The sequence below is a fragment of the Palaemon carinicauda genome, chromosome 11 (genome assembly GCF_036898095.1).
Source record: "Palaemon carinicauda isolate YSFRI2023 chromosome 11, ASM3689809v2, whole genome shotgun sequence".
NCBI classification, from domain to species: domain Eukaryota; kingdom Metazoa; phylum Arthropoda; class Malacostraca; order Decapoda; family Palaemonidae; genus Palaemon; species Palaemon carinicauda.
Window position 1 is genome coordinate 22,102,888 of NC_090735.1, and position 10,000 is coordinate 22,112,887.

The following is a 10,000-nucleotide window of genomic DNA, read 5'->3' on the forward strand; positions in this document are numbered from 1 at the left end:
TATTAATTACCTGATTCAACTGCTCGCCAAAGGAACTTAAGTTCCACAGCGATGATTTTTTTGTGTGTGCTCATTAGAGGATGTGTAGACCTTATAAACATTCATATCAAACCACACAAACAAACAAACACATACACATATATATACAAACACACAAATATATATGTATATATATATATATATATATATATATATATATATATATATGTATTTCAAATAAGCCATATAGATTAATACATTAAAGTCTGGATTCTCTTAACGACCTCGGGATCAGAGCCCCAGGCGGAATCACCCAAAGACTATAGTATCAGCCCGGTCGGGATTTGAACACTGGTCCTGGATACCTGTATGCCAGTGACCATACCACTCAGCCACGAAGAAAGATCTTTCTTCGTGGCTGAGTGGTATGGTCACTGGCATACAGGTATCCCGGACCAGGGTTCAAAACCCGGCCGGTCTGATACTATAGTCTTTGGGTGATTCCGCCTGGGGCTCTGATCCCGAGGTCGTTAAGAGAATCCAGACTTTAATGTATTAATATATATGGCTTATTTGAAATATGAAAAACACGTTTAAATGTGCAAAATATTTATCATATATATGTATATATATATACATATATATATATATATATATATATATACTGTATATATATATATATATATATATATATAAGCATATATGTATATATAACCTATACGTATATATTACCGTATGACTTTTCCCCTTGTAGTATATGGTGTCAAAAGATTTTCTCCTTGAATTAGGAAACACTAGAAGAGTAAAGCCTTTTAAGGTAACATTACTAGAAGCTCGATTTTTTTTTTTGAGCCACACAGCCAGCCATTCACCTCACACACATATGTATATATATATATATATATATAATATATATATATATATATATATATATATATATATATATATATATATATATATATAGAGAGAGAGAGAGAGAGAGAGAGAGAGAGAGAGAGAGAGAGAGAGAGAGAGAGAGAGAGAGAGATCTATTAGATTGCTATTAGTTAATGCTGAAAATATGTGAAATGGTGTAAATTTTCTATTTTCCAATTACAATGAAGCCTTTTTATTATTTGATTGGATACTCATAGTACTCACTTCTAATGGTGTTCTGAATTACAAGAATTCAGAAAGGGAAGGAAGTATATGTATACCAGTATAGTTGAAGAGCTAAGCAACTTGTAAATAAGTATACGAAAGAACATTTAGAAGAGAGAGAGAGAGAGAGAGAGAGAGAGAGAGAGAGAGAGAGAGAGAGAGAGAGAGAGAGAGAGAGAGAGACGAACAATCAATTTGGTAAGAAGAATTCAGTAAGGGAAGATATATATTATAATTGAAGAGTTTATTATTCCGAACAAAGCCACTTGTAAATAAGTATACGAAAGAACATGTAGACAGAAAGGCTCAGAAAGAGAGACGAACACCTGGATAAGAAGAATTCAGAAAAGAAAGGGAATATTGGTATGCAGTATCTGTATACCAGTGTAATTGAATAGCTTTTTAGTCAAAGGTAAGCAACTTTTGAGTATACGAAAGAACAGATAGACAGAAAGGTTAAAGAGAGAGAGAGAGAGAGAGAGAGAGAGAGAGAGAGAGAGAGAGAGAGAGAGAGAGAGAGAGATATGATCACTTTGAATCATCCAATGTTAAGCAACTTGCAAAGGAGTATAGCATGGAACAAATAGACGAGACAGGTTGAGAAAGAGAGAATTTTTTTCCCTGATAATTCTGAGGATTTTTCTCATCTTTTCATGTTATGAGTTAATAAGAACGAAAAACGCCATTTTCCCCTCTTTCCAAAATTCGTGAGGGAAAAGACCCTTTCATCTATTATCGTTGTTAATATTATTTCCGCGCAGTTCCCCTCAGCTTGGCCAAGGGTGAGGGGAAGTTTAATTCCACTTTACAAAATCCAAACCTCGTCTGTAATTTCATTTGCATCCGATTTATTGTGAACCATCTAAGTGCACATTAGTCTACCACATTTCTTCTATTGCTTTTCTCCCAGTAGCTGGAAGTCATATTGGAAAATTATTCATCAGTTTCCAATTTCTATTTTCAATTTTTTCTTTAATTTGTTTTGTCTATTCTTTTTGTGCTTTACAAATTTTCATTTTATCCTTCTCCTTTTCTCCGTCAGAAATGTCCTGACAGTTGATCTTGTCATTTTGGTTTTAAACAGACAGTAAATTATTCCAACGTTGAATGTTTGACGGTAATATAAAGAAAGAAGAGGACACACAAGGCGCAACAACTTCATAAGATTCTCCTTGTTCAAGAAAGGACATTATGGAAAGATTCAATAGACGTGGCTATACATAAAGAAGGAATCACTGACATAACGAGAGATTTAACCCCGAGAGCATGATTGGATCCGAGCCCTCAGCTCCCCTGAAACAAACGACTTGGGGCAATGTTCATTGCAAATGATTAGATTCATAAACACAACATTCCCGGGAAATGGAGTATACTATCATGCTAAGTTTGATATTTAGTTTGAAGTCTTTGATTCTAATAATCCAAGAGGGAAACCTATTCATAGAACCGAAGTTAACCTTTGTGATCCACTAAATGTATTTAAGGCCGACAATGAGTCTCGCTAAGTCCTGCCAGTTACAGATAACTGCATTAAGGAGGTTCTGCTTTGCCGGATTAATGGCCGAGAAGGAGATGACGTCTTTGAACGACGATGCACAAATGCTATCAAGAAATTATTCCCCAAAGTGAGCAACAGTACTTTGCGCTTAAGGATTTGTGTATCGCCATGATTAGCAAAGGTGTACTATTCAGGGCCACTCATACCAGGTTGGTTTGCTGTGAGTAATCTGACAAAAGTCTCCCACCATCATCATTCCCTAGTGGCCAGCGTGGTGATGAAAACTGACGAAACCCCAGACATGAATAACGACATGTCTGAGGCCTTTGTCCTGCAGTTGATTAGAAACGGCTGTATTTGTTTTTATTGAACATATACAAATATATTTTTGCTGATTTATGGATTAAAATACTGTGCTGATAACTTCCACATAGGTCTCATCAGTAGTACATTAAACTTCCTACATAGACTGAATCACTAAATAGTAGAGCATTACTTAACACTCTTTCTATCTACCCAACCCTTTCTATATCTTCCTCTCTTCCGCCACCTTAACATCCTATTCACCATCCTATCGTCTTTCATCTCTAAATACTGTATTGAATAATTTCATGTGCGCTAACCAAATTTACTACAAGCTCCAAGGCTCTCTACACTTTCACTTTTTTTTCTATTTTCATTATTTAAAAGTTTATTTATTCTTTCTTAATTAACATTCAAATTTCTATTTCAGAAAGCGCATGTGTCTCCATGATACCTTTCTATATTCCCTTGTACTCTTTACACAATGTTTTCTTGGGCTTTAACTTACCTACTTCTTATCTTTATTTATCACTTCTCCAACACGACCATTTGTAGCTCAATCACAATCGTTATTATATTCCGAAACAACTGTTAGAATCTGCTGCTTTTATTTATTTTTAAAAATAGTTCCTATTTGAGTTCGAAATCTTATTATTGGTAACATTTTATTTCATTTTTTTTTGCTTGCAAATTTTTTTCAAAGCATTTTCCTAGTCTACCCAGTTTCTCTTCTTCTTCTTCTTCTTCTTCTTCTTCTTCTTCTTTGCCTACATCTTTTCCCACTTCTATGTAGGGTTGATGTTTCTGGTCAGCTTTCTCAATCTACTTCTGTCCCACACCTCATCACTGGTTAATCCCTTTGATCGAAGGTCATCCTTGATACAGTCCACCCACCTTCGCTTTGGTCTCCCTCTCCTTCTAGTTCCCTGTGCCTCCATTTTCATCACTCTCCTTCCAATATACTTGTCCCAGTTTCTCTTCATATGCATAAATAAATCATTCAAGTTTCTTATACCACTGCTTTACCCTCGCATCTCCTATCTTATCTCTGGTGTCTTGGATCACACTATCCATAAAGGCATTGAATAGTTATGTAAACATAAAACATTTTGGTCTCAGGCCGTTTTCATTACAGAAAACCAGTCACTTTAAAGGTTTTAAAAAGTCGTTCATGAATGGTGGAGGCAAGGGACAAGAAAATGTCCAAGAGGTAGACCAGGATAGGAACAGGGAGGGCCAGGCACTGGCTCCTACAGAGACTATTGAGCTTGAGCTGGTCACGAATCCCCAAATAACAGATTGCCAGACAGGGAAGTTTCCAATTGGCTACCACAAGCCTTATATATATTCTGTAACAATTACTTCTTCGATCCCGTCATGCAGGTTATTTTCTAGCTTTTGATAACTTGATACTCACGTTATATTATGATATTTTTTTTTCACTTATACAATTATCTGTATTTCAGTACCACCTATATTTTATATCCACAATTAGTAAAAACTCAGCCCTGCTCTATTTACACTCACTCACACACACATAATATATACAGTATATATATACATATATATATATATATATATATATATATATATATATATATACATATATATATATATATATATATATATATATATATATATATATATATATATACATATATATATATATATATATATATATATGTATGTATATACAGTATATATATATATATATATATATATATATATATATATATATATATATATATATATATAGAAGATAGAAAGATACATACATATTCTGTAAATACGTGTGGATGTCAGTATACAAGTAGATACCATACTGGTTTACACAACCAACACAACTGAATTACCCTGTCACAAACATAATCCAATGTCAGAGTTTCCTTTTATCCATCCTTCCTTTAAGTAAACTTTACTTTCCTTTTTTTGGGGGGGGGGGGTACAAAAGTTTTCCCAACCGCCGGAAATGACGGTTCCGTTTCGATTGAAGAACGGCGTTCCAGACCACGGTCTAGGTATGTTCCAGACCATGACTGGAAGAAAGAGCAAAGTCTTTGACTTGGTGGAGGTTCAGGCGATGTCCGGGATAATGGAAACAGACATACTTCAATAAAGAACCATTACTGCCGCGATGCCAACTTTTAATGGACTTTTTTTATTGCTTGCTTGCCTTTCCAGCGCCAGCGATGTGTTCCAGCAGCCAGCGAGATGTTTCTGTCAAAGAAAGTTTGCTCTGACGGTCTCGTTCGCATTGGCGCTTCGGCATGCAAAGCCTTCATTAGCGTACGGGCAAAGGTGTAGAAGTGTGTTTTATAGACTTATATTACATTTCCTGGGATACCGTTTTATAATTTGTATATATATATATATATATATATATATATATATATATATATATATATATATATATATATATATATATATATATATACAAATAAAACTGCATTAGTAATACTTACTTCTGTTTTTGGTTTTGAAGAAAAAAAAATAATGGAAATATCTAAATTTTACATAAATATTTTACCCTAATTTTTCAATTTTTTTCCTCATAGCACTGCCACGGTGGAGGCGGATGGGGGTGATTATTGCCTGGTGGTGGGGGGAGGGGTGTGTGTGTGGCGGTATGTCTTTAGGATGAAGGTAATACTATAATCACTACAACATTCTTTAACCGCCTCCTTATACTGTAGCTCTGAGACAGACCATTGACATTGTATATATACGTGAAGCAGCCATTGGTTCGATCCAGGAAATGAGAACAAAGACAATCGGCAGTCGAATGAATGTGACTGGAAGCAAGCAATATCAATTAGAAAAGATAAGCTAGATAAAAGAAGGAGCTGTATTCTGGAACCACTGCTCTTGAAAGAAATATAAAAAGGACAAAAAGACGAGTGATAACAGATACATAAATACCCCCATGAATATACAGACAACTACAGAAGCATATGTTAACATACACACACATACACACACACATATATATACATACACACACATATATATATATACATATATATATACATAGATATATACATATGTATATATCTATATATACATGTATACATTTATATATATACATATATATAAATATATATATATATATATATATATATATATATATATACATATATACAATATATATATATATATATATATATATATATATATATATATATATATATATATATATATATATATATGTGTGTGTGTGTGTGTGTATGTATGTATATGATTTATATACATTTCTGAATGGGGATACCTTCACGTGGTGAATGGTTTGTGTATCGTCATAATCAGAAAATCTGTACTAGTTTGGCCGGGCCACCCATACTAGGTTGGCTTGCTATGAGCGATCAGACAAGCCTCTCACTATCACCAATCCACAGTTGGCCAGTGGGGCTGATGAAAATTGGCAGTGGACTAGAAACGGCTTCATTCATATATATATATATATATATATATATATATATATATATATATATATATATATATATATATATATATATATATATATATATATATATATATATACCCTATTTATGACGAATAAAATAAGAAAACTTGAATGCCCAAAGTCTCCCTCAATGAAAACAAAAGTATCCATATGACATATATCTGTGCATTATAAATGACTTCTCTTATTACAGTTTAGTGAGGGTAAAAGCTATAAAAATGTCTCGATTAATTCAAATGAGATACGCTTCATAAATGATTAATCACTGATCAAACGAACTGTTGTATGATAAGTACTGGTTATTTTTATGAAATGAAAAGTCTAATGGTTTCATAGCTATCTAAGACTATTCAATCGAATATTTTATCAAATCTTCAAAATTATTTCATACTAAATAGTTTTCTTCATGAATAAGGAAATAAATACATAACTAGTCCTGCTTATTTCAGTTAACCACACATGTACATAAAGATAGAAAAAAAGGACGTTTATTTGAACGGGAATTTGTGAAGATGAAAACAATAGTTATATGTAAAAAGGCGGTGTTTACGTGATCCAGTAGGAATGCAGGTAAGATAAATAGAGAAAAATAAACGAATAATAAATGTTAAAGAAGAAAAATAAATAAAGAAAAGGGGATAAGGAGTCATCAGTAGACAAGAAATGATCATAAGAGGTGAAAAAATAGGTTTCATAGGAAAACGTGATGGAAATTCTGAAAGAGATAGGGAAAATATATATATAAAAAATAAGGTTAGATAGGAAAATTATATTGAAAAAAAAAATTTATAAAAATTCTAAAGTAAGAAAACTCGCCTTCCGAAGAAGCTTAAGTACACCGTTAAGCACAAATAAGCGAAATGGAAAAGTCGAAATGGCCGACTGGAGAAGTATTAGGAATCGAAGTGAGTTTTGGAACGAATAAACTCAACTTTGTGGTGCGAAGTCTTTCGCCTGGAAGGGCAAGGGGTGGCGTGGACTTGGCAACCGGATGGCCCTGAGAGAGGCGTCCAAGAGGATTTGTCAACGAAATCGTGAATGCAGGAAGTGGAGAAGGTGTTAGATCTGCTTATACTTCAACCTGGTAAAAATCTTCCTTCTAGATGCGACAGAGAAAGTTATTTACAGAGAAGTATTTCGTGGATATGCTGTCAGAAAATAGTAATACCCTCCTTTTTTTTGACAGAGGTATATTTACATGAAAGTATTTCGTATATATGCTGTCAGAGAATATGTAATTTCCTCCTAGATGCAACAGAGGTTTACTTACAGGGAAGTATGTTTTGGATAAACAATAAGAAAATAGGTAATATCCTCCTTCTAGATACGAGAGAGGTTTACTGTACTAACAAGGAAGTATTTTGTGGATATGCTATCGGAAAATATAAAAAATATTCCTTCTGGAGGCGACAGAGGTGGTTTACTTACAGGGAGGTATTTTGTAGATAAACAATAAGAAAATAAGTAATATCCTCCTTCTAGATGCGACAGAGGTATACTGTACTAACAGGGAAGTATTTTGTGGACATGCTATCTAAAAATAAGCAGAAATAGAGAAAAGCCATGACGAAACTGCAAAATACTTTTTGATACACGAGAATTCCCGATAAATCCATCTTCTCGTTACAGGAGTAAAGATTGAGTTGGAAAAATCATCGACGAGAAAATATAAGTTGAACGGGCGTTTGAGGAATACATTGAAGGATGAACTTTAAAAATATACTTACAGAAGAAAAATACAGTAAATTCTACTCGAACATTAAGTGCTATAAGTATTGCAAATATTTATAAAATCATTAGATGGATGAAAATCATTTAGAGATGAGATAACGCAAAATAAGCATTAAATTTTCTCACTTTAAGAAAAGCGATAGATAAACGAGAAAGGAATAAAACTCCAAATTTCGAAATAGCTCGAGACTAATATATTCCTCAATAATGTGGTCCATTTCTCCGATTAATCCTTTCACGAAGCGATAGCTTCAAAGCTCCGTTTGACCTTCGATTGGAGGAAGTTGAGGAAATATTTGTCATCGCTTCTGACATTTAAGGATTTCTAACTTGACAACTCTATTTCACATATAGTATTTTATAAGATTTTTCCTTTTCATTTCTAAGTAAATTTGAATACTCACACACACACATAAACACACACACACACACACACACACATATATATATATATATATATATATATATATATATATATATATATATATATATATATATATATGTGTGTGTGTGTGTGTGTGTGTGTGTATGTATATTTTTGTCTACGTTTGTTATATATACAGTATATGGGAACCCCATTACAATGAAAGACTTCATTTAATTTCAAAACATATCGATTGTAAAATATCAAGCCGAATCCATAAAGAATATATGTATATATAAGTATTTGTGTTTCTTTATAATATATATATATATATATATATATATATATATATATATATATATATATATATATATATATATATATATATACATACACATATATGTAAATACATATATAAAGGAATAATTGCATTGAAAACCACTTCTTTGAATCCTGAAATATATCGAATATAAGACAGTACATCGAACCCGAATGAAATATTTTACAAAAAAAGAAAAAAAAAAATCAACACAAATATCACAGGTATATTAATCAAACTTTTAAATTAGAAAAAAAAATCAGTTATTTTTTTATAAAATTCATGAGTGCAAGACATAACATTCTTCTATTTCGAAGCTTTTGAATAAATGTTTATCTCTTTCGAAAGGATGAACAATGAAACACACTTCTTTGCACAACATTATCTTATTACCATATTCTTATAAAAATGTTGTATGGTATCTTATCTACTGATTTATACCGTACTTCGTTTTATCATTTTTCTTTCATTTGCGTTACTACTTTAAACCAAATTCATTTTCGTTAAGAAAGTTTGGAGATATGTCGCTACCTTTCAACTGTAGTTAATATGAAAAACTCATTATAAAGCATTTTAAAGAACTTTAAGTGGTATCCGTTGTATAATCTCTTACAAATCGATCATGCACATCTGCTATTATACATTTGGAATACCTAGAGAACGTAAGTTCAGTTCACATTGGAATATAAATTAAAACATATGAACGTAAGTTATACTATTTCCTTACCAACTACTTACTTACCCCAAACACAGAAGAATATACCTCGCACATCTTTAATCATTCCTAAAACTCTAAAAGAGAAATTGAAACCAATGTTTACCTTCCATCACCAGCGAAAGGTTTCCACGAATTTGCAAATATAGAGAGGATTGTTAAGACCAAAGGAAAGAGGAAATGTATAACGCGAAAATTTCGATTAAGTTTCACACCAACCGAAAACAGGAAAGCAATTACGAAAATTGGAAAACATCGCCTCAATTTCGGAAGAGGATTGTTATTCGGCCGACGCTGGTCATAGTGGTGACAGGAGAGAGAGAGAGAGAGAGAGAGAGAGAGAGAGAGAGAGAGAGAGAGAGAGAGAGAGAGAGAGAGAGAGATAGAGAGAGAGAGACAGAGAGAGAGTCTTTATTGATTAACTTGGTAGATGAGGAGGTGGAATTGAGCATGGAATTGTCACTTTCGAGATTGAATCCTAAGGTCTTATA